The sequence below is a fragment of the Natrix helvetica genome, assembly GCF_964273705.1.
Source record: "Natrix helvetica genome assembly, chromosome: 16".
NCBI classification, from domain to species: Eukaryota; Metazoa; Chordata; class Lepidosauria; order Squamata; family Natricidae; genus Natrix; species Natrix helvetica.
The window spans coordinates 4,493,746-4,517,221 of record NC_138563.1 but is presented as its reverse complement, the minus strand read 5'-3'; the positions used below and the strand labels follow the sequence as shown (position 1 = coordinate 4,517,221).

Sequence of the window (23,476 nt, the reverse complement as noted above, 5' to 3'; positions counted from 1 at the left end):
AGAAATTCGTTTGGTTCGCGTTAAGGTGCAAATTGGACCAATCTTCCCAAATCTCGGCATGAACTCAACACGGTTTGTGTCCAACCCAGGACGACCCATTTCCCAGCATGCCAGAGGCCTGTTTCTGCCTCCCCCACCTCCCGCAAAGACTCAGCCCATACCCGCTCCTTCGTTGGGGAAAAGGGGGAAGGTTCCCCTTGCACATACATGCTAGTCGTTCCCGACTCTAGGGGGCGGTGCTCATCTCCGTTTCAAAGCCGAAGAGCCAGCGCTGTCCGAAGACGTCTCCGTGGTCATGTGGCCGGCATGACTCAATGCCAAAGGCGCACGGAACGCTGTTCCCTTCCCATCAAAGGTGGTTCCTATTTTTCTACTTGCATTTTTTACGAACTTTCGAACTGCTAGGTTGGCAGAAACTGGGACAAGTCACTGGAGCTCACTCCCTTACGCGGTGCTAGGGATTCGAACCGCCAAACTGCCGACCTTTCTGATCGACAAGCTCAGCGTCTTAGCCACTGAGCCACCGCCTCCCTTCATTAAGAGGGATTTATTAGGATTTTCCCCCCCTTCCATCCACCTGCCAAAAGTGGCCGTCCGGCCATGCCCCGCCCCGATGGGGGCCCTCCCCCCAGCTGGTGGCACACGATTAGTCTGTGATGGCACAAGGCTGGTTTTTAATGGGGAAAAAGAGAGAGTGGTGGCAGAAACAATACCTACCCACCGAGGCATTAAAATAAATTATTCTGGCCGTTAAAGATCCGAGGCCACATTTGCATTTTGACAGCAACGCCAACTGCAGCTGTTGGAAGCTGGCCAGTCACCCACCAGGCCATAAAAATCCTCTTTGATTTAACTTAAGCCTCTCGGATCTCGTTTTACGCACGGGCTCCGTGTATAATTCCTGCCTCCGACTCAAAGGCGTTGAGCTTTGACAAGGGAGAGGGCAGCCGCGGGCACAGCTGCACAAGGAGTCCTCGGCTTACGGCCACAATCGAGAGCACAATGCCCAGGGCTTAAGCGAGGCGGTTGTCAAATGAACCATGCCTGATTTGATGATCATTTTGGACCCATTTCCCACGCAAAAGAAAACACCGGGTGCCTGACTATTTCCTGAGCGGCCACAGTACTAGCCTATGTAGTTGAATTAAACGTTCTGTTTTCTTCTGAAATTTTTCTTGGATTTATCTGTGGTTGGCCTACAGGGGGGTTGAAACGCTCACATAATCTCGTGCTCGTGGGTGTCGCACGCTGGTGGTTGTGAGGCGTGTTTTGAATGACAGGGAGCCGCAGCAGAGAGATGAAAGAGCCACAAGCGGCCCCAGAGCTGCGGGTTGCTGACCCCTGTCCTAATCAAATGGCTGTCTGATGCTTGAAAGGTGGAAGAAGGCAGGATGAATGGTGGTTTTTCCGGAGGACAGGACCGAAAGTTCGTTTAAGAGGCCAAATTGGGGACGGTTGCTCAAAACGACTCAATTGCAACGTTAACTATTTGGCTTGGGGGGAGGGGGGATGGCGTATTTGGGGATCCATCAAAGACGTAACTACAGCAGCCGGGAACAGGCGGAGGGCAATTCTCAGCTGCCCTTCCTCTGTGCGTGTAGGAAAAGCAGAGGGGGGAAAATCGCACTAGATTTGAGATTCTGGCTTGCCTAAAGGTAAGAACATGAAATAGCAATCGCACTCTTAGACTTTCATACTGCTTCACAGTGCTTTGCAGCCGTCTCTAAGCGGTTTACAGAGTCAGCATATTGTTCCCAACAATTTGGCTCTTCATTTGACCCACCTCGGAAGGACGGAAGGCTGAGTCAACCTTGAGCCTGTCAGGATTGAACTCCTGACAGTGAGCAGTCAGTTAGCCTGCAATGTTGCATTCTAGCCACTGGGAGGGAGGGAGGGAGGGAGGGAAGGAAGGAAGGAAGGAAGGAAGGTAGTAGGGAGGGAAGGAAGGAAGGAAGGAGAGAAGAGGACGAAGGAAGGAAGGAAGGAAGGAAGGAAGGAAGGAAGGAAGGAGGGGAAAGGAAGGAGAGAAGAGGAAGGGAGAAAGAGGAAAGGAGGAAAGAAAGAAAGCAGGAAGGAAGGATACAGGAGGGAATGAATGAGAGAGGGGGAAAGAAAGGAAGGAAGGAGAGATGGAGAAGGAAGGAAGGAGAAAAGAGGAAAGGAGGAAGGAAAGAAGGGAGGAGACAGGAGGGAAGAATGGAGGGAGTGAAGGAAGGAAGGGAAAGGAGAGAGGGGGAAGGAAGGAAGAAGAGGACAGAGGAAGGAAGGAAGGAAGGAAGGAAGGAAGGAAGGAAGGAAGGAGGGGAAAGGAAGGAGAGAAGAGGAAGGGAGAAAGAGGAAAGGAGGAAAGAAAGAAAGCAGGAAGGAAGGATACAGGAGGGAATGAATGAGAGAGGGGGAAAGAAAGGAAGGAAGGAGAGATGGAGAAGGAAGGAAGGAGAAAAGAGGAAAGGAGGAAGGAAAGAAGGGAGGAGACAGGAGGGAAGAATGGAGGGAGTGAAGGAAGGAAGGGAAAGGAGAGAGGGGGAAGGAAGGAAGAAGAGGACAGAGGAAGGAAGGAAGGAAGGAAGGATGGTGCATTGGTGGTCCTAAGGGAATGGTGGGTCCTAAGGGATATTTGGGGAGGGGAAGAGGTGTAAAGGTGAGGACACCAAAATATGCAGCTGCTTGCTTTATTGCACCGATGCAATTATCTCAAGCTCTTCGCTGCAGTGGCACAAAGTGGATTTATTGCCTGCTTGGCACTCTCTGGAGGGGCGAGAGGAAAAGTTTAATCAGGAGGTTGAAAACCTTGTCCGCTTTCTGTCCAAGCGACCTGGGGCTAACACCCCCCGCCCCCCGCCCCCTGGAAGAACTTTTGGGAGACTTGGTTGACTTAGAATCTCCACAGACATTTGGGGACATGGATTGGCCACTGTAGCGAGCTAACAATGGAGGGGGAGTATTCTGTGCATGAAATTAACCAGGCGCCCTGCTCTGCACGCCGGCGCAAAGATTGCTTGCTTGGAGAGGCTTTGCTAGAGGCTGGCTCCTCTTTGTGGTCCTAGGCCCAATTCAGGACCTTGGACAGTTCCAAAGGCCAATCGACCAATTGTTTCTTCTCTCCGGCTGCCCAGGAAGATGGTTAGAAAGTTCTTCCGGCCAAAAGCACACACAGGTTTGACCCTGCGCCCACTGGGCATGCTCTAGGACGGCGTTTGTCCAGCTCAACAACTTTAAGCACGGTGGACTTCAGCTCCCAGAATTCCCAAACCAGCATTGTGAAAGGGAAAAGATTTGTCGACTGCTGCTATTGTAAAAGGCCTGGACCCAGATGGTTGGGGGCAAGAGGCTGACTCTGTAAACTGCTTAGAAAGGGCTGTGAAACATTGTGTAGTGGGATATGTCTAAGTGCTATTGCTATCTTCCTTCCTTCCTTTCTTTCCTTCCTTCCTTCCATGGTGTGCAGTGGTTAGAATAAAGTACTGCAGGCGACTTCTCCTCTGTGCCAGCTGCCTGAAATTTGGCAGTTCGAATCTCACCAGGCTCAAGGTTGACTCAGCCTTCCATCCTTCCGAGGTGGGTCAAAGGAGGACCCAGATTGTTGGGGGCAAGAGGCTGACTCTGTAAACCATTTAGAGAGGACTGTAAAAGCACAGAGAAGTGGTATATAAGTCTAAGTGCTACTGCTATTGTTCCTCTTCTCTCTCCTTCCTTCCTTCCTTCCTTCCTTCCTTCCTTCCTTCCTTCCTTCCTTCCTTCCTTCCTTCCTTCCTTCCTTCCTTCCTTCCTTCCATGATGTGCAGTGGTTAGAATGAAGTACTTCAGGCTACTTCTGCTCCCTGCCAGCTGCCTACAATTTGTCAGTTTGAAACTCACCAGGCTCAAGGTTGACTCAGCCTTCCATCCTTCCGAGGTGGGTCAAAGGAGGACCCAGATTGTTGGGGGCAAGAGGCTGACTCTGTAAACCATTTAGAGAGGACTGTAAAAGCACAGAGAAGTGGTATATAAGTCTAAGTGCTACTGCTATTGTTCCTCTTCTCTCTCCTTCCTTCCTTCCTTCCTTCCTTCCTTCCTTCCTTCCTTCCTTCCTTCCTTCCTTCCTTCCTTCCTTCCTTCCATGATGTGCAGTGGTTAGAATGAAGTACTTCAGGCTACTTCTGCTCCCTGCCAGCTGCCTACAATTTGTCAGTTTGAAACTCACCAGGCTCAAGGTTGACTCAGCCTTCCATCCTTCCGAGGTGGGTCAAAGGAGGACCCAGATTGTTGGGGGACAAGAGACCGACTCTGTAAACCGCTTAGAGAGGGCTGGAAAAGCACAGAGAAGCGGTATATAAGTCTAAAAGTGCTATTGCATTGTCCAGGGAGTCATGTGATCCTCTTTTGCGAACTTCTGACCAGCAAAGTCAACCGGGAAGCCAGAGTCATTTAACAACTGTGTGACTAACGTTAACAACGGCAGTGATTTGCTTGACGAGAATGGTCATAAAACAGGGCAAAGCTTACTTGACGAATGCCTCGCAACCACCGAAATGTTGGCCTCAATTGTGGTTGTAAGTCGAGGATCGCCTGCCCCTCATCTCAAGTTCTGCTCACGTGCCGTCCCACCTGCAGGGATGGAGCTGCGGTGCAGTTCCAGCCTGATGGTCCCGAGATGTTTAGATCGCCTCTCATTGGCTCCTCTCTGCCAGCTTGCAGATTGCTGAGCCTTCCGCCCCCTTGCTGAAAGTTACAGATGCTTGTTTCCTCTGCCGCCTTCATTATTTATGTGTTGCTGGGTTATTTCCATTGCATGAAAAATCCATGTGTATTAATACGCGTTTAAATCCATATTGGGGGATGCGTGCTCTCTCCGATGCAATTAGGCACCGCTGCCTTATAAATGCTAACGTTCAGAAGTGTCTACCCGGAGATGAAAAAAACGATGTTTGCACAGGCTTGTTTTCGGCGAAAATATGGTTTCTTGCGCCGTGCACATTTCGACGTCGATTTATCTACGGAGGTTCGCATGGAAGGTTCCGTTTATTTTGGTCGGTGTTGGCTGGTTTCAATCAGTCTTGCAAAGCACCGAGAAAAGGCAAAATCTGGAGGGTGAATTCATTTGCGTCCTTAGCGTTAATCTGAGAGGATCGGAGTAGGTCAGTTCATGCTGGAGTCCCAGAGGAGAATCAAATCCCTGGAGCATCGTTTTAGCCAGGATGCATGATGCAAAAGTCCTCTAGCGTTTCACCGAATGCTACAGCAGGGAGAGTCCCCTAGAGCAGCGGTCACATCCGCAAGAAAATGTTGGTGGTCTGCAGAAAAATTATTTGCCTTTTTTATATTGCACTCAATCAGGGGTCCTCAAACTACGGCCCCTGGGATGGATACAGTGCAATGAACGCTTGTGTTGCTGCAGAGAGTCTCCCCCTTCGGGGTCTCTTTGTGGGGGTCGGAGGGGGGCAGAAATTCTGATTTGGGGTCTGCTTCAGCCTCCTGGTGGGGGGCTTTGGGCGAAGGCTGGAGGGAAGCGCCGCTGGTGGGGAAGAGCCAGAGGGCCTCGTTCCAGTGGGACTGCATCATGGCCTGGAACTGGCTGACCATCTCAGCCCTCTGAGCCTCCAGGCGCCGGTCCCTGGCCTTGCACTCCCGCAGGTCTTCCCTCTGCTTGGAAAGCCCATGCTCCTAGTCCTCAGTGAGGTGCCTCTGCTGAGCCTCCTTCTCGGTCAGATCCAATTTGAACTGAGCTGTTTTGCCAACTCTTTCTCCTGGCAGCTGCTTAGCTCCAGCAACTGCTTCCTGTTGGGGCCCTAAGGAGCCCAGGCGGGCAGGCGAGGAATAGCAAGTAGAGGCTGGCGAGGCGCCCCTCGACGTGAGGGACATTGAGTTGGCCACGCCCACCCAGTCACATGATCACTGGGCCACGCCCACCCAGCCGGTCATTAGGCAGATCTTATTAGTGGTCCGCGGGATTTCAAATGATGAATTTAGTGGTCCCCGAGGTCTGAAATGTTGGGGACTAGTCCCATCTCAATGCGGGAAGCCAAATAGGTGCATCCTAGAGAGAGAGAGAGAGAGAGAGAGAGAGGGAGGGAGGGAGGGAGGGAGGGAGGGAGAGAGAGCGAGAGAGCGAGCGCACAGTGGAGGAAGCAAGATTCACAAACAGGAGCAGAATTTGAGGCAGGAATTCTGCATCTCTCCTTTATTAGTGTGTGCGTCAAGGTAGATTCTCTTGGGGGTCTTTGAATTCTTTTTCATGGGTTGGGCGAAAAGTCCATTTGTTACAATCTGCTGATGATCAAAGGTGCCGGACCTTCTTCCAATTGGGGGGGGGGGGGGAGGAATTCAGGATGATCATTTGAAACTGGCCATCTGATGGTGTGATTTGGGTCAGAGTCTTACCTCTGAGATCGAACTAACACAGAACGGCTATTACCCATCATTTCTGATTTGGAAACTGGGATTCTTACCGAGGCAAGTGCAAAATTAATTCCTTAATTAGATGTATGTGGCCGCCCGTCTCGAATCCGTGACCCTGGGCGGCCGCTCAAAGAAAATGTCAAAGCGATAAAAATATAGAAAAAAAAGAAAAGAAAAATGTAGACAAACCCAAAAGCTCGCATAGAAACAGCAATTGAGGTAAAAACAGACCTATCAGTCACAGGTCCATAGGATAGGATAGGATAGGATAGGATAGGATAGGATAGGATAGGATAGGATAGGATAGGATAGGATAGAATAGAATAGAATAACAGAGTTGGAAGGAACCTTGGAGGTCTTCTAGTCCAACCCCCTGCTCAGGCAGGAAACCCTACACCACTTCAGACAAATGGTTATCCAGTCTCTTCTTAAAAACTTCCAATGTTGGGGCATTCATAACTTCAGGAGGCAATTTCTGTTCCACTGGTTAATTGTTCTAACTGTCAGGAAATTCCTCCTTAGTTCTAAGTTGCTTCTCTCCTTGATTAGTTTCCACCCATTGCTTCTTGTTCTACCCTCAGGTGCCTTGGAGAATAGCTTGACTCCCTCTTCTTTGGGGCAACCCCTGAGATATCGGAAGACTGCTATCATGTCTCCCCATGTCCTTCTTTTCATAAAACTAGACAAACCCAGTTCTTGCAACCGTTCTTCACATGTTTTAACCTCCAGTCCCCCTCATCCTCTTTCTTGCTCTTCTCTGCACTCTTTCTAGAGTCTCCACATCTTTTTTATAGTGTGGTGACCAAAACTGGATGCATGTATATCATACATAGCTTAGGCCGAGGTGGGTGGGAAATGATGATTCTTATACCACTTGTGGACTTCGTTGTGCTGGCTGGCTCAGGGATTCTGGGAGTTGAAGTCTCCAAGTCATAATGACCAAGGTTCCCCACTGCTAGTTTAGGCGATCGTATCAGCCATTTTTGCTGCTATCTCACGCCGCGAGCTCAGCTTGACCCTTTTCAGATATATCACAACCCGTCTAGAAATTTCCCAAGCCGAGACAGCCTGCATTGCTTAGCTCCAGCAAGATAAGCCCACCGAGACCCTCTCATTTTCTGAGCAACTCGCTGCAATCTTCCCATGTCCCCCCAGAGGCAGAACGCTATCTCAGCAACAGCTCCTTATCTGCACCTCTTATTTGTGCGTCTCTCTCTTTTCCAGGCACGGAGAAAAAGCATGCAGCTTCCCCTCCCTGCCTGGCCTCGTTTCTCAAAAGCCCCTTTTGGAAAGAAAGGGAAAGGAAAGGAAGGATGAAAAGGAGGGGAGGGGAGTGAACACAGCTAATTTGCAAGCAGCGGGGAAGTTCTTGTAGACCGTTCGTAATTAATGGAAGGCCTGCTTCCAATTGTTTCGGTGGCGGACGCGAGAGCTGGGTTGCGCGCGCACTGCCAATATGTGCACGCACGCTCACGCTTGACCGGAATTGGGCTTCGGGCTGTGAAAAGAAGTTGCTGCCATGCTTGTGACTTTCCTTCGTAGGCGAGCAAGAATTATAGATCAGCAAGAGATTCTTAGAAACCAGAGATGGGTAAATGCTCCCAGAAATTGTTTTTTTTTTAAAAAATGGGACTAAGGTCATCCTGCCAACTTATCTGGAAAACCTCTCCCCAATTTGATGACGCAACAAATTGTGAGCAACGCAGAGGCAGCCAGGATCCCGCTCAGAAGGAGAATAGGGGGAAGTTCTCGACGGGCGAGCCTTCGTTTAGAGACCACTCAAAATTACTGACTTACAAACGGAACGACCGTCGCTGCATTCCCCACGGTCACCTGATCAAAATGTATGTCTGTATTTACGACGGTCGTTAAGTAGAGGGCTACCTGTACAGAATAACAGAGTTGGAAGGGACCTTGGAGGTCTTCTAGTCCCGCGATGGCAAAGCCATGGCATGCATCTCACAGGACGCCGTCGCCAGCTGCTGTTCTGGTTTCTGGCACACTGGTCTTTGCGGGTGTACTGGAAAATGGCCTGAAAATCGGCAAAAACCAATCTGTTTTTTCCAGGCCGTTTTTCGGACTGTTTTTCAGGCCATTTTGGGGGCCGAAAACCAGCCTGAAACAGCCAAAAACCAGGCATGTGCATTCCAGGTTCACCACGACTCTTCTAGTCCATATAAGGGTTAAGAGGGGTTGGACTTGGGCTGTTTGTTGCAACGCAACAATTCTAAGCTGGTGACGTGCTTAACCCCGCCCTCCCCAGCTCTGCCTCCTTTTCTCCTACAAAAAAATGAATGACGAGAGCAATGTGGGTGTTAAATTCTCCCTTTTTTGCCTCCCCCTCCTGCTGGCTTCTAAGTGAAGCATCCGGGAACAAACTTAGCTATTAACCAAGGACAAGGGGTTGCTGATAAAAATGCTGGTCTTGCGTTCTCTTCGCTTCTTTCCATCTATTATTCACAAGCTCACTCGCTACCTGTTAGACCCCCGTATCGCTCAAATGGTACCAGACGCTCAACCCCAGAAAAGGAGAATGTGCAGCGGTTTGCAGAAGCTCAGTTCACACATAGCTCTGCGTCAGAGTTACATTCCCCTGACACACCAGCCCTACACACACATGGTGCTACACACATTCAGGATTCCAACTAAGACCCATCAAGGTGCACCCAGAACTGAGGGTCAGCATCAAGGTATTTTTCATGCGTAAGAAAGAGAGATAAGGAGGTTTTCTGATGTTCTGGGGACAAGTCACCCCCTGAAAGCTGGAATAGGGGAGGTGGGATTGAGAGTCCCCAAAGAGGCAGATTGCCCTGTATCTTTTGGTGGAGAAACCTCCCCCTGTTTGAGCACCATAGGTAAGGTAAAGGTTCCACTCGCATATATGTGCTAGTTGTTCCCGACTCTAGGGGACGGTGCTCATCTCCATTTCACAGCCGAAGAGCCAGCGCTGTCCGAAGACGTCTCCGTGGTCATGTGGCCGGCATGACTCAATGCCAAAGGCGCACGGAACGCTGTTCCCTTCCCATCAAAGGTGGTTCCTATTTTTCTACTTGCATTTTTTACCTGCTTTCGAACTGCTAGGTTGGCAGAAGCTGGGACAAGTAACGGGAACTCACTCTGTTACGCGGCGCTAGGGATTCGAACTGCTGAACTGCCAACCTTTCTGATCGACAAGCTCAGCATCTTAGCCACTGAGCCACTGCCTCCCTCTTAAGCATCATAGAGTGGTTACTAAATCAGAGAAAGCCGTGTTAAGTCTCATGTAGGAAAGTGCAAAATTGCAAAATCTCCCTTCCCACCCCAATCTGGGGCCAGCCCAGAGGTGGCATTTGCTGGTTCTCCAAACTACTTAACATTTCCTCTACCGGTTCTCCAGAACCTGTCAGAACCTGCTGAATCTCACCCCTGCTTCTACCAACCCCTCCCTTCGCCTCTAACCACTTTGTCCCAATGGCTTTTGCAGGTTTCCGACGTCGAAGCCGCGAGAAAGGATCTATCCTACAGCCGGCACCCAGAGGGAATCCTTTGATCGTTCGATGGATCAGTTTGGTGGGTGAGAATTTTTTTATAAAAAAAGGAGAAAGACATTTTCTTTTCATCGCCCGCCGTGAACAACAGGCCCACCCAGCCTTGACAAGCCAGCTCTGGGGAGGGGGTTCTTGGAGGGCCTTTGCGGACTTTGCCCAACCTCTTGGATGAAAACGGAGGCAAAGGAAAGGCCTCTCTGGGATCTTTTCAAAGCTCGTTTGGAAGTGGCCGACTGTTGCTAATCCCCTGCCGGATGAAAGTGCTGAAGCCTTTGGGGAGGAAAAGGCAGGGAGGGAGAAACGAAGGGCCTGGCCGAGATCAAACCAGGATCTGTTTGCATCTGGGCTTACGCTGCTGCTCGATGCCGCAGGATGGTGGCCGAGGACGTTTAGCTAAGATGGGAGCAAAGCGGCCTTCCTGCTCGGATCGAGAGCTCTGAAAGCAGATCCCGGCGACAGAGAAGGCAGCAGAGAGAGAGAGAGAGACTGTTGAGGGTGTCACCCCACTGCCCCCTTCTCGACCCGTCTTTAGGGTGGCGCCCCCAGGGGGAGATTTGGAGTTTAACCCCCCGGCCAGGAGGTTGGTGGCACTTTGGAGCATAGGAAAGCGGATGGTTTGAGGCTTCGGCGAAAGGAGGTCGAGCTGTCCTGGATGATCCAGAGGAAGGAGAGGAGACAGACAGGCCCGTGAAAGAATCAGCCGGATTGGAGGAAGAGGAGGAGGAGGGAGCCTCACCTCCACCTGTCGGCCTCTCTTTTTCTGCACCTGAGACACAGGTACTGTAAAAACGGCTGGGCCCATCGTCTCAAACGAACGGGCTGCCTTTGCGCTCCAGCTACGGGGTAGAATTCTACCTTTTCTATAAAAAAGGGGGGGGGGCAACAGGAGAAAAGGAGAAACGGTGCTTGGGCAAGGCAGGGGAAAGAACAACATTGGTACTCCTCGACTTACAACCGTTCATTTAGGGAACCATCCAAAGTTTTATAATTGAAGGCTTCATCATGTGAGACTTTCAAGAAGAGATTGGACTGCCGTTTGTCAGAAATGGTGAGGGCTTCCTTCTTGAGCGGGGGGGGGAGAGGGGGGTTTGGACTAGATGGCCTATAAGGTCCCTTCCAACTCCGTTCATCTGTTAAAGCCGTTAAACTGGCACTGAAAAAAAGAGGATTTATGAACCACTGACGGTTGAAGCATTAATCATGTGATTAAAATTCAGGCGCTTGGCCACTGGCTCATATTTATGACGGTTGCACTGGAGGTCGCGTGACACACACACACACACCCTGACCCCTCTGGGCGACCTTCCGACCGGCCAAGTCAATGGGGACAGCCAGCGTCACGTCACGACTGTGTGACTAGCTTAATCATTGCAGCGATCCGCTTAACAACGGCGGCAAGAAAGGGGACGGAATGGGGCAAAGCTCACTTAACTCCCCCATCTCGTTTAGCAAGTGGGAGAACTTTGGCCTCCACTCTGGTCGTAAGTCAAGGATTACCTGTAAAACGGGAGGGCTGAGGAGGGAGAAACTTTGATTTCGGTGTGTGTGTGTGTGTGTGTGTGTGTGTGTGTGTGTGCTTAAAGCTTTTTCTGGGTTGTGTTTTGGTTGTAACTGTGTGGCTAGTGGAGAGGGCTTGAGAAGGTTTGCTTCCTTGCTGCGTATAGACAAGACTTACAATAACGCTTGCTTGCTTCGCGGGAAAGGGAAATCACATGACCAACCCAGGCCAGATATTTCACTGTTTCCGCTCCTGGTTGTATGAAGGGCGGTAAACCTCGGCTTTCAAATGAGGCCACATCTTCATCCCTGAAAAATGAATCTGATAACAAGAGCCAGGCAGCCAAAGTCATGGCCAATCCTTAGAAACCCCTACCTGAAATGTAGCTCGCGCTACACCTCCGTCGCTTCTCTGATGCATGCAGTGTTGTGGCCCGCCAGAGGCCAGCAGAGCTGGCAGCAGAGTCGGAGAGTGAGGAGGGTTGGGGAGGAACCTGGGCCAGTCCTGGAGTCTGGGGAAGGCTCTGAGGAGGGGTCTGTGTCGGAGGCAGAGAGGGGGCCAGGGCCATCTGACAATTATCAGCTGCCTTCAGTGGGGCAGAAGAACAGCTGGAGCCTGTTCCCAGTGTGCTCATTTGCGGAGTTGCCAGATGAAGGGAACAGCTAAAGAACAGGGGTCAACTTGGGAGTGAGGCCAAAAGTGGACCGTGAATGGCCCCTCCCAGAGGAAATAAAAGAGGAGCAAAAGGGGAGTGGAGTTTGCAGGAGACCATTAATTCGCTTCAGAGGTGGTTCCTATTTTTCTACTTGCATTTTTACGTGCTTTCGAACTGCTAGGTTGGCAGTTAAGAATCAGGAAACTCCATTTTTCTTTAAAGGCCTACTTTGCTAACACAAGGCAGGTTGCAATCTGCCCTTGGTGCCCATGAGCCAATTTGCAGCCATTGTTTTATTTATTAGTCCAAGTTGAAGGCCGCCCATTTCGCCTAAGGCACAATATTCAGTGTACCAAAAAAGGCATCATGCGCCCAGTGCTCAGCTGTGGGCATTTCGGAGCCTGCTACGCTAAAGGCAAGCATAAAGATTTAGACACCCATCACAATTTGATGTCGAGCAATAATTTGCAAATTGTTATGATGGGCCCCAGCTGTAACTTTTAACTTCCCGGATTTCCCCACCCGTCTTTATCTTCTCTTTCAAAGAAAAGGAGTTTCTCCTCATTTCTCTTCGCTGCAAAAGGGAGTTTTGAGCAGGGCAAACTCTTTCTAAGAATAAATGCAAGACTGACACTGAGTCATTGCTCTTCATTTCAGCAGAGAATTCCAGGAAGTAACTATAATTTAGCTGTCCCAAAACGTCAAAATAACGATTAGGGTTTCCCCCCCTCTGTTGCGTCTTTCGACGAGCTGGAGAAGCTGAGAGGCTGGGCATATCGGAGCCTGCCCGGAACCCACCACTGGATTGTGCGCACACTTTAAGCACGCGACCACAAAAAGGTTAGCCATCACTGCCCTAGGTCCTGTTTTTCACTGCCGTCGTAACGTCACACGGTCACTAAATAAACGGTCGCAGATCGAGGACCCCCTGGGTTAAACCGGCACGTGGGACTAAAGCCGAGTTGCAGGACCAGCAAGCAGGCTTCCTTGCCAGCGGCGGCGGCAGCGGCTTTGCCTCCTGCTGGATTTATCTGCTTTCATAATCAATAACAATTACCTCCGTCCGGAGGGAACCTCGCACAGCCGTGGGGCCTGCATCAAAGCCATTAATGCTTCGACAAAGCAGGTCTTTAGGGCTTCATCCAGACTGGTCCTGGCATCTGCTGCCCCTCCTCAATAATCCCCCTCCCCACCCTGCCTTTGCATGGATAAGGGGTAGGTGGGAGAACCGAGCTCTTGTCAATTGCGATGTCGTGAATAATGCTCCTGGCTGAACACGCCGATAAATCAAAAGCCTTATTAATCAGAAGGTTTCATTTGCGGGCACGGTAATAAATTGGCCAGCGATGTACCTACTCCGCCCCCTTGCCCCTCCCACCATTGATTACCAGTTTATTAACTAACTTCCCTCCCCTCTCGCTGGCACGCACATTTTGCACACACGCCGCAGGCTAACGAAACAAGCCAGGTTCCGAGAAGGCGCTAAAACGATCAAACGCACACAAGCCTGTTCCTAGGCGCAACCGGTCTGCCCGTCCCAGTTTTCGTATAATGCCACCCATGTTCGTTTCTGGCTAGTGGTTTTTTGTTTTTTTTAAATGCCAAGCTGCTGAATGTGTATTACAGGTAGTCCGCGACTCACGACCCACAAAATTTCCGTTGCTGAACGAGACAAGGGCGAAGAGAGTTTTGACCCCTTGTGTGACATTTCTGGTCACGTTGGTTAACGTCGCTGCCGTTGTTAAAGTTAGCAAAATCCCCCTTGATTTTGCTGCTAAGGAGGTCGCCAAGAGGTCGTCGCACGATCTCGGGACACTGCGATTGGAGCCGGTGGCCAAGCGTCCAAATTTTGATCAGGTGACTGCGGGGATGTTGCGACGGTCATCCGCGTGAGAAACGGTCACAAGACACTTATGCAGCGCCATCGTAACTTTCACTAAATGAATGGCTGTAAGTCGAGGATTGCCTCTGCCTGTGATGGCACATGGTGTCGCAACACCTCTGGTGTTCCCTGAGTTTGGGAAAGCTGACTTAAAGGACACCTTAAAGGGCAGCAGCAACCCAGGGTCATCCAGATTGGGATACAATCCTATTTATTGATCTATTAGCTGATAACATGGCGTTGCCCGGGTATTTATTTATCGGGGGGAAATGTCCGGACCAAATGTAATTTCTAATGTTGGATTTTCCCCCCTTACCAGAGGGAGCCCCCTTGTGGAGTACTGCGAAGCCGTTACCATGGCAACTCCACTGTGCCGTACAGTAGAAGCCATTTTACGGCAGTACGGTAGAAGCCATTTAAAGGCACAACAGGCTGTATCTTAACAGAACACACACACCATGAGAGGTCTTAGGGGTGTCTTACCCCCCACATTATTTGTCTCCAGAGGGCAAGTCAGCTGTGTAACCAAGTTTGGTTGAAATTGCTCCAGGCGTTCCAGAGTTATGCCGGAATACACACATACACACACGGCCATGTTTATATATATATATATATATAGATTTCATGTCTGTCCTGAAGATATGTCAAGAAGGTGATCCAGAAGGGTGATCCAGTAGAACCTCTGGTCGCGAACGTTTCTGACCACGACCAAATCTGATTTTTTTAAGGTGCTTTTTTTCCTCATCCAATTTCCCCTTCTGCACCATTTTATATATTTTTTTGCATAAGTGCCAAATTTCCAAAATTAGGTTTGCGGTCACGATCAAAATCAGTTTCCGACCAAAGTTATGGAATGAATTATGGTCTTGACCAGAGGTTCTACTGCAGGTGTTTTTTCCCTTTGTCGTCCTTACAACCAGCTGAAGCAGTGTGGGAAAGCAGTGCCTGGCTTTGGACTAGCCCAGGTCTCCATCAGAGGAGCCGGCTGAATCACGGTGACCTCATGGGAGCAGGTTGATCTGGGATTACAGCTCGTATTTCAGCAAACACCCTGCTTTTAACAAGCACCAGACAGCCTGTATCATCGTTTCAGAGATATTTCCTTCCCTAAACGGAGAAATAGAACGGGCAAAGATGGGCAAAAAAACAAAAAAACACCCAGTGGGAGCTTTTTGCCCAGATTTTCGACTTCCCGCTGGCTTCCCCATTGAGTTTCCATGGGAGAATCGGGCTGGAAGGATTAAAAACCTCCCTTCCTTCCCTTCCCCTTCCCAGCAAGCAGATAAGTAAGCTCTGCTGGGTGGAGGATGGAGCGAGGGATTGCAAGAGTGGCTGGGAAACTTTCACGGAAGGTCAAAAATGAAGAGCAGCCAATAGTGCTGAAACAGCCACAATGCCCCCAAATGTCAGGGGAGTCAGGAGACCCCGATTTTGGATGCGTTCTGTAAGTTAGCCCATTTGAGGTACCTTGGTTCAAGAATTGTTGCTCTACGATGCACCGTTTCGCCCAGTTAAAGGTTACAGGAACAAGCGTTTTAGAAGCATACAGACGATGGCTAACCTAGGTTGAATTTAGTGGGAAATCACTGCAGATAATGCAGCCTGCTTCCTAAGCATCTCCTCTCCCCTTGCAACAAAAAGAGAGGGGTGGAATCCTAGCACGCCCGTTCCCAACCCATAGATGCCATAGATGCGCAGACATTGGACTCCCAGAATTCCACGTAGCTAAGGATTCTGGAGCCGGTGATGGACAAACTAGCCAAACATGTTTCATTGCCTTGAGCTCCTCAATTATTACAGGGGTGGGTGCATATCACGTCCTCCCACACTGTGGTCCCCCAGCTCCCTCCAGAGCGGCTGCCAATTTTCACCGCATACATTAAAATTATTCTTTGAGGAATCGATAACGTAGAAAAGGATGGATGGGAGAATCGGAAAGCAATGAAATTAAGATTCAGGTTTTCTGTTTGTTTTTACTCTGGACTCATTTCCCTGCTTTGTCTACACTCAACTTTTCCCTGCCCGCACACGCCCTGACACACACCACGCGCCCGGGGCTAAGCCTCACCCACCACAAAGACAATGCCGCCCTGCGTAAGCACCGCCGCGTCCAAATCAGGGAAGTTGGAGGTGTGGATGATGGAAGTGTGTGGCTTTGAAATCACTACCACGCACGCATTCTTGGAACGAACCAGATTCCCAATGGGGGAGGGAGAGGGGAAACTGATGGTGCACACTCACATGCGTCTTCACACAGCCCGTGCACAAGTGAGCGAGTGGCAGCTCAACAGGCATGTGCCCACCGGCCCCGCCGCGCACGCAAGTTGAGTTGCACGTCCACCCGCTTCAACCAGCCCCTTGCGCAGCTCGATTCCAAATAGACCACAGCCTGGTAGTTGGGGAGCCCCTGCTCTAAACGACCACAAGATGGCAGTAAGTAGATGTTTTAAAATGTCCTCCAGGCGCCTCCTAGTGGTGATCTGGAGATTTGCAGTCCAGATTTGGTTTGTTGTTATTTGTGAAGTCCGACACATTGCTCTCGAACTGCTAGGTTGGCAGAAGCTGGGACAAGGAATGGGAGCTCACTCCGTTACGTGGCGCTGGGGATTCGAACCGCCAAACTGCCGACCTTTTGATCGACAAGCTCAGCATCTTAGCCCCGGAGCCAGCCTATGAAGTTGAGGATAACCTGTTATCTAACATTGGTCACTAAGTCCCCTAAATTATTGTGGTCGATTCATCACTTTTCTGCTCCCCACACACACACACACACAAATGTTTGTTTAAGGGAGAGGCAGAAATTGGAATTAAAAATAACTAAATCCAAGGGAGACTGAAATAGCTTTCCAACCAAGGTCCTCCTTCCATTACCCCCCCCCCCCCGCCTCCATCGTTATTTCTATGTTTTATGTCTCCTCCCTCCTCTTCTTTATCATCGCCATTCTGGGCTTGTCAATTCAGAGGATACAATGAGATTAGTGCTTTTCTAAAGAGTACAATATCTGCCATGCCCAGCTTGTTTGCCAGGCTGGAGGGCCTGGACTGTTGTTTTCCGATGTTAATTAATAATTTAATTAATAATAAATAAGGTAGATGTCGATAGCGATTTAATTATTAATGAATGATTTCGGAGCGTAGAGCGGAGAGGCGTTTCCTGGCTAAATGTCCCAGAATGAACTTGGAATGCTCCGTCTGCTAAGGGGATAACGTGATTTGTTTGATTTGGGCTTCACAAGGGCTGGTATAAACCCCGGTTTGTGGCTTTGTTCAGTAAACTTTGTCACCAATTGGTGGTCCTTGGACCACTGGTGGTGCACGAGAAAAAGCTGCTGGTCCCCAGAAAAATTATTTGCATTTTTTATATTGCACTCAATCAGGGGTCCTCAAACTACGTCCCCTGGGACGGATACAGTGCAATGAACGCTTGTGTTGCTGCAGAGAGTCTCCCCCTTCGGGGTCTTTTTGTGGGGGTCGGAAGGGAGCAGAAATTCTGACTCAGGGTCTGCTTCAGCCTCCTGGTGGGGGGCTTTGGGTGAAGGCTGGAGGGAAGGGCCACTGGTGGCCAAGAGCCGGAGGGCCTCGTTCCAATGGGACTGCTTCCTGGCCTGGAACTGGCTGACCATCTCAGCCCACTGAGCCTCCAGGCGCCGGGACCTGGCCTTGCACTCCCACTCTGCTTGGAAAGCCTATGCTCCTAGTCCTCAGTGAGGTGCTTCTGCTGAGCCTCCTTCTCGGTCAAACCCAATTTGAACTGAGCTCTTTTGCCAACTCTTTCTCATGGGGGCTGCTTAGCTCCAACAACTGCCTCCTGTTGGGTCACTAAGGAGCCCGGGAGGGAAGGCGAGGAGGGGCTGGGAGAGGAGGGGTGAATAGAGGCCATCGTGAGTGACATTGAGCTGGCCACGCCCACTCAGTCACATGACCGCCTAGCCACGCCCACCCAACCGATCCTTAGGCAGATCGTATTAGTGGTCCGCGGGATTTAAAATGATGAATTTAGTGGTCCCTGAAGTCCGAAAGGTTGGTGACCCCTGGTCCGGAGGACTGAAGGCGGTCAGGTTAAGGCCCTCCAAAGGGACACAATAACAGAAGAGACCTCCATGGAAACTCCCATGGCCAAAGAGATCATGCAGGTTTCCAAAACAATGCAAAAATCCTGTTTCGCTGCGTGCAGAATTAGGAACCACGTGCGTGCGCACGCCCACACAAACACACACACACAAACACACACACACACACACCTTAAAGTCCTGAAACCTCTTTAAAACCTCTGTACAGGCAGTCCTCAACTTACAGCCGTTTGTTTAGCAACCAAATTTACAAAGGCACTGGGAAAAAGTGACCTGCGATTGGTCCTTGCGCTTATGACCGTCGCAGCATCCCCCACGGTTAACGTGGTCAAAACCTTCGGGGCTCTCGGCAACCGGCATGTGTGATGTTGCATCTGTCCCGGTGTCAGGCGACCGTCCTTTTGCTACCTTTATTTATTTATTTGTATTTATTTCGTTGCTTGGCTTGCCACTCATGTACAAGATAAGAGGAACAAGAATAAACATGGGTAAGAACGCGGGAAACGGGGACAGAGAAATGGGGGACAGTAGGACAGGGGCGTTAGGCACGCTGGTGCGCTTATGCACGCCCCTATTTCAAAAGCTCAAGTCACAAGCACAAACAACACACCTTACGTCGTCAGGTTAATGCTACCTAGGTAAGGGGGTCCATGAGGCCTAGAAACTTGATTTTTTTTTAAAGATAAGGTGGCGGAGTGGAGGATAAACAGCTGAATTGAATTCACTGACCCATCCGCCGAGCCGTGCTCTCAGACGAGAAGACTGCTGAGCCCAGCAGGAAAAAAAAGAGAAGAGACTAAGGGGCATTTTGAGTTTCTGGATTAAAAGAAGACTCAGCACAACAATGGTTTTGTTTTTCCCCCCCCTTCCGAAAGTCAGTGGATCCTTTTAATAACAGCTCCGGTATAAAAGCCCCAAGCAAGCGGATAATTATGATCTGCCATCTGACCTGTTCTGGAGAGACAAAAAGGGCAGACTCCCTACCACCCCCAAGGAAAAATATTATTATTATTTACTTAGAACAGCTCCACTGGTATTAATTTGATTGGAAGTCTGGTACTTCTGCTAAAGGCAGAGGGGCGGGGGTGGTGGAAATGACGACGTACTTTCCCGAATTCTCAGCATTTTGGAAGAGGAGAAAAAGAAGAACTTGTCTCCAAAAAAGAGAGAGAGAGAGAGAGAGAGAGAGAGAAAATAAGCTCTTTTTATAAGAGGTTTATTTGAGATTTTAGAAATGGTGGGGGTGATTTTAATTAGGGGGGTGGGGAATAAGAGGTTAGGTTTTAGCGTAGTGTATAGGCATATGTATATGAAATGTACATATGTGTACTGCATATATGTAATCAGTGGTGGGATTCAAATAATTTAACAACCGGTGGAATGATTTCTTCCGACAACCAGTTCACCAAGCTGCCCAGAAAGTTAACAACCGCTTCTCTTGAAGTGGTACAAACCGGCTGAATCCCACCACTGTATGTAGTGTGTAGTACAGTGTGGTGTGTATACTGTAGAGCCCCTAACCAACGTTTTGTACACTAGCCTAAATCTCCTCCTATAGTGTGGAAGACATGATGGAAATGACGATCAATACGGTGGTTTGTAATATACCAGCTGTGCTTCACTATGAAACCATGTGATCGGGCCAGCCCCTTAGGCCAGACGAGTCACGCGCTGGCCACGCTCATATAAGGCAACTGGCAGTTGGAACAGAGTTCCTTTCAGGTGGGGAGGGGGAGTAGAACATCTAACTCCTTAGCATTGATGCGTGTTAATTACTGTATAAGAAATACTGATGGGCGTTTTGAAAAAAATCCTTTTTAGCGAGCACCTAGAAGCCAAGAGGAACGTATGTGCCCAATTTCAAGTTTGTTGCCTTTACAGTTCTGGATATTTTGTGATGAGTGAATGGCATTTGGCTTTTATATATAGATACAGAATAGATAAGAAGATAAAAGATACAGAACACACAATAGCTAGCTAGGGAATTCTGGGAGTTGAAGTCCACAGAACTTAAAGCGGCCAAAGTTGAAACATTGACCTAGAAACTGCCAAACTGGGCTTCGTGCATATGTGTGCGTGTGTGTGTGTGTGTATATGTGTGTGTGTGTCTGTAGAGCCCCTAGTGAAGTCTTGCCTGATCTCAGAAAAGCTATGCAAAACCTGACCTGGTTTAAGCAATCCAGATTTGAAGGGCAAAATGCAACATGAGTTGCATGGCCCAGAAAAAGACAGAGCATTGTATCTATAGATGTTTGTTAACAGATTAATAGAGTTGGAAAGGGACCTTGAAGGTCATCTAGTCCAACCCCCCACCCAAGCAGGAGACTCGACACCATTTCTGACAGAGGGCAGTCCAGTCTCTTCTTGAAAGCCTCCAGGGATGAAGCTCCCACAACTTCCAAAGGCAACTTCTGTTGATTGTTCTCACTGTTAGAAAATGTCTCCTTATTTCCGAGTTGAATTTCTCCTTGTTCAGTTTCCATCCATTCTTCCTTCTCTGGCCTTCGGGTGCTTTGGAGAATAGCTTGACCCCCTTCCTCCTCTCTGGGGCAGCCCCTCAAATATTGGAAGATGCTCTCCTGTCTCCCCTGGTCCTTCTCTTCACTAGTCTAGCCATGCCCAGTTCCTGCAACCATTTAATTTTATCAATTTGAACCTCTGCACAGCCAAAATGATTAGCAGTTGGATGGGAAATCCAAGAACCGAATGTTTGGGAAGAAGGGAGTGGGAAGGAAAGAAGGGAAGGAAGGAAGGAGGAACGAAGGGGGAGGAAGGAAGGAAGGAAGGAAGGAAGGAAGGAAGGAAGGAAGGAAGGAAGGAAAACTTCCATCTTATTGCTGAAAAAATGATGGAGATGTTTCTATGGATGTGATCCAGAATCACCATCAGCTTGTTGGGAAGCAAGTGGCTACTACTAAGTTTGCAAACTCAAGGGGAAAAAAACTCTCAGAATCCTCAACCTATAAAGCTCAAAATGTCGGATTCACACGCTCAGCTAAAGCCAGGTTGAGTCCAAGCACCAGCCCCAACCGCGGCCAGCTGAATTAAGACACAAAACCACGCCGACCGCTTTGTGGTGGAAAACAAACTGGGCATCCATCCAAGCCCGATGCCTACTGTGAGAGAGATTGCCAGTATCCCTTACTCATAAAACCATCGTCTCGCACACATCCCCCCCCCTTCTGCAACTGTGGGAAAGCAGGAGAGAAGGAGGGGGCTCTTATCTCTCGAACAGGCCCAAAAGGCACGCGGATCCCAAAAGGCCAGGGTGCCAGCACTTCCCCACGGCAGTCGGGGTAGCATACCGATTTGGGAAATCAAACTAAGCAAACTCCCACCCCCACCCCAGTCCCGCCGCTGTGCCTCCTCCGACGGGGGGGCAGAGCTCCCTCTTCTAACACGTCTGTTCATCTCATTTTAAGGCCCCTTAGCGCACCGAGCAGGCAGGTTTTAATTAAAAAAAAAAAAAAGGAGGGGAGGGATGATACTTTTCTCCATTGCCAGGAAATTAAGGAAGTAACTACTCCTTTTCGGATTGTGCCAGGGGCTGTGAGGTGCCACCCACTCAGCCTGGCTCCACACAGCTGCCTCCCCGGTGTCTGCTGTTTGGGACAACGCACAGATCTGACAGATGGCTGATCCTATCACCGTATCTTGCCTCGGAGGGGAGGCAAAAACAAATAGATTTTCAGCCAGGTTTGTCTTGGGATGCCAGCTATTAATTCCTTTGGAAATTAAAAAAAGGGGAGAGCCATCATAAATACGGCCCAGCCCCTGTAAATTAAACACCTCCCTATTTGTCATTCTTTTTAATAATAATAATAATAATTTTAAAGAGACTGTCGTAAAGGCTTTTTTTAAAAAAAAGCTTAGCATGCGTTGCTTTGTACCTTTACAATATATATATATATATTTAAAGCTAAGTTTTCCATTTTCAGTTCAAGCAGAGGCCTGAAATCTTCTTTTGAGCCTTTGAAACTTTTTCCCCCCCACTGAAAATTCAAGACTGCGGGCAGAGAAATGATAGGTTTGATCACACCCACACCCGAAAATCAACTTTTCTAGAGCAGGTTAGTGTTGGAAAGGAAGGTGGCTTAAATGTGGTTCCTACTTGATTCATCTATTGAGCTAAGCCATAATTTGGTTAGATCTTCCCAAGTCACTGAGATTTGCAAGCCACGATGCAGAAGAAGAGCCAAGCCTGAAGAGAGAAGGCTGTTGCAATGCCAAGATAAACTGTGAGCAAATGTAGCATTGTGTATGTTTATACTTCGCTGTTTGTCATTGTAGCCACTGTATGTTTTTAACTTTATTTGCAAAAAACATTCCCATAGAGCCTGCATATACACTCTTAAATCAGGGGTTTCCAACCTTGGCGACTTTAATATCTGTGGACCTCAACTCTCAGAATTCCCCAGGCAGCCATGCTGGCTGGGGAATTCTGGGAGTTGAAGTCCACAGGTCTTGGAAGTTGCCAAGGTTGGACACACCTGCTGCAAATAACTTCAATTGATCTAAAATTGCAATTGAAGCAGCATGGCTTCATGCTGCCGTTGGCCACCTTGGTTGAGGATTAGGGGAGCTGTAAGCGGTGAAGGCGAAAAGCTAGAAACCAGGAGATTGTGAGTGCCAGTCTTCCTACCCAAGTCTTCCTGAGAATTTACAAGCTAGGACCTTGAGTTGGCTTGAAAAATATATCGATGGACATTCTCAGGAATCCAGGGCATGGTTGTCCCAATGGTGTTTTTTCAAGAGGCAACTGAAGGCCAGGCTAGGAATAATGGATGGAAACTAACCAAGGAGAGATTCAACCTGGAAATAAGGAGAAATCTTCTAACAGTGAGAACCGTCAACCCATGGAATAGAAGTTGCCTTCAGAAGTTGTGGGAGCTTCATCCCTGGAAGCTTTCAAGAAGAGACTGGACTGCCCTCTGTCAGAAATGGCGTAGGGTCTCCTGCTTTGGACTAGATGACCTCCAAGGTCCCTTCCAACTCTGTTCATCTGTTAACTGGACTTTCCGGCTTGTCTCTGAAGACCTTTCGCTTCTCATCCAAGAAGCGTCCAGTTGCCTCTTGAAAAAGCAGCCTTTGGGACTTGAAAAAAATGTGCTTTTCCCATTTGGGATGCAGAATTGGAGGTCAAAACTTTAAAAGTGAGGGGAGGAGGAGGGGCAGATTTCAGCCTTACTTGTGAGTAGGGAAAATCAAGCGAATATGTGCCATCTTCAGGGGGGATTACCTGTTGATAGGCCCGGGATCTTGCAGAACCATTTAGGATGGATTCGGAGATTTCTCTTGGGCAAGGTTTATTTATTTATTTGCTTGCTTGTTTGCTTAGTTTATCAAACATGTACAAGACGACAGGTATAAGTATAAACATGGACATGGACACAGGAAATGGGTACGAATAAATGGGGACAGTAGGACAGGGATGGTTTAGGGACCTCTTAGGAATGGGGTGAGCTC

At 49.2% G+C, this 23,476-nt stretch overlaps 1 protein-coding gene across 3 annotated transcripts in view; it reads right to left on the bottom strand.

The window, feature by feature from the left end:
- MACROD1 (mono-ADP ribosylhydrolase 1) overlaps positions 1-23,476 on the bottom strand; it is a 182,682-nt gene that overhangs the window by 112,269 nt on the left and 46,937 nt on the right. The window lies entirely within an intron of this gene.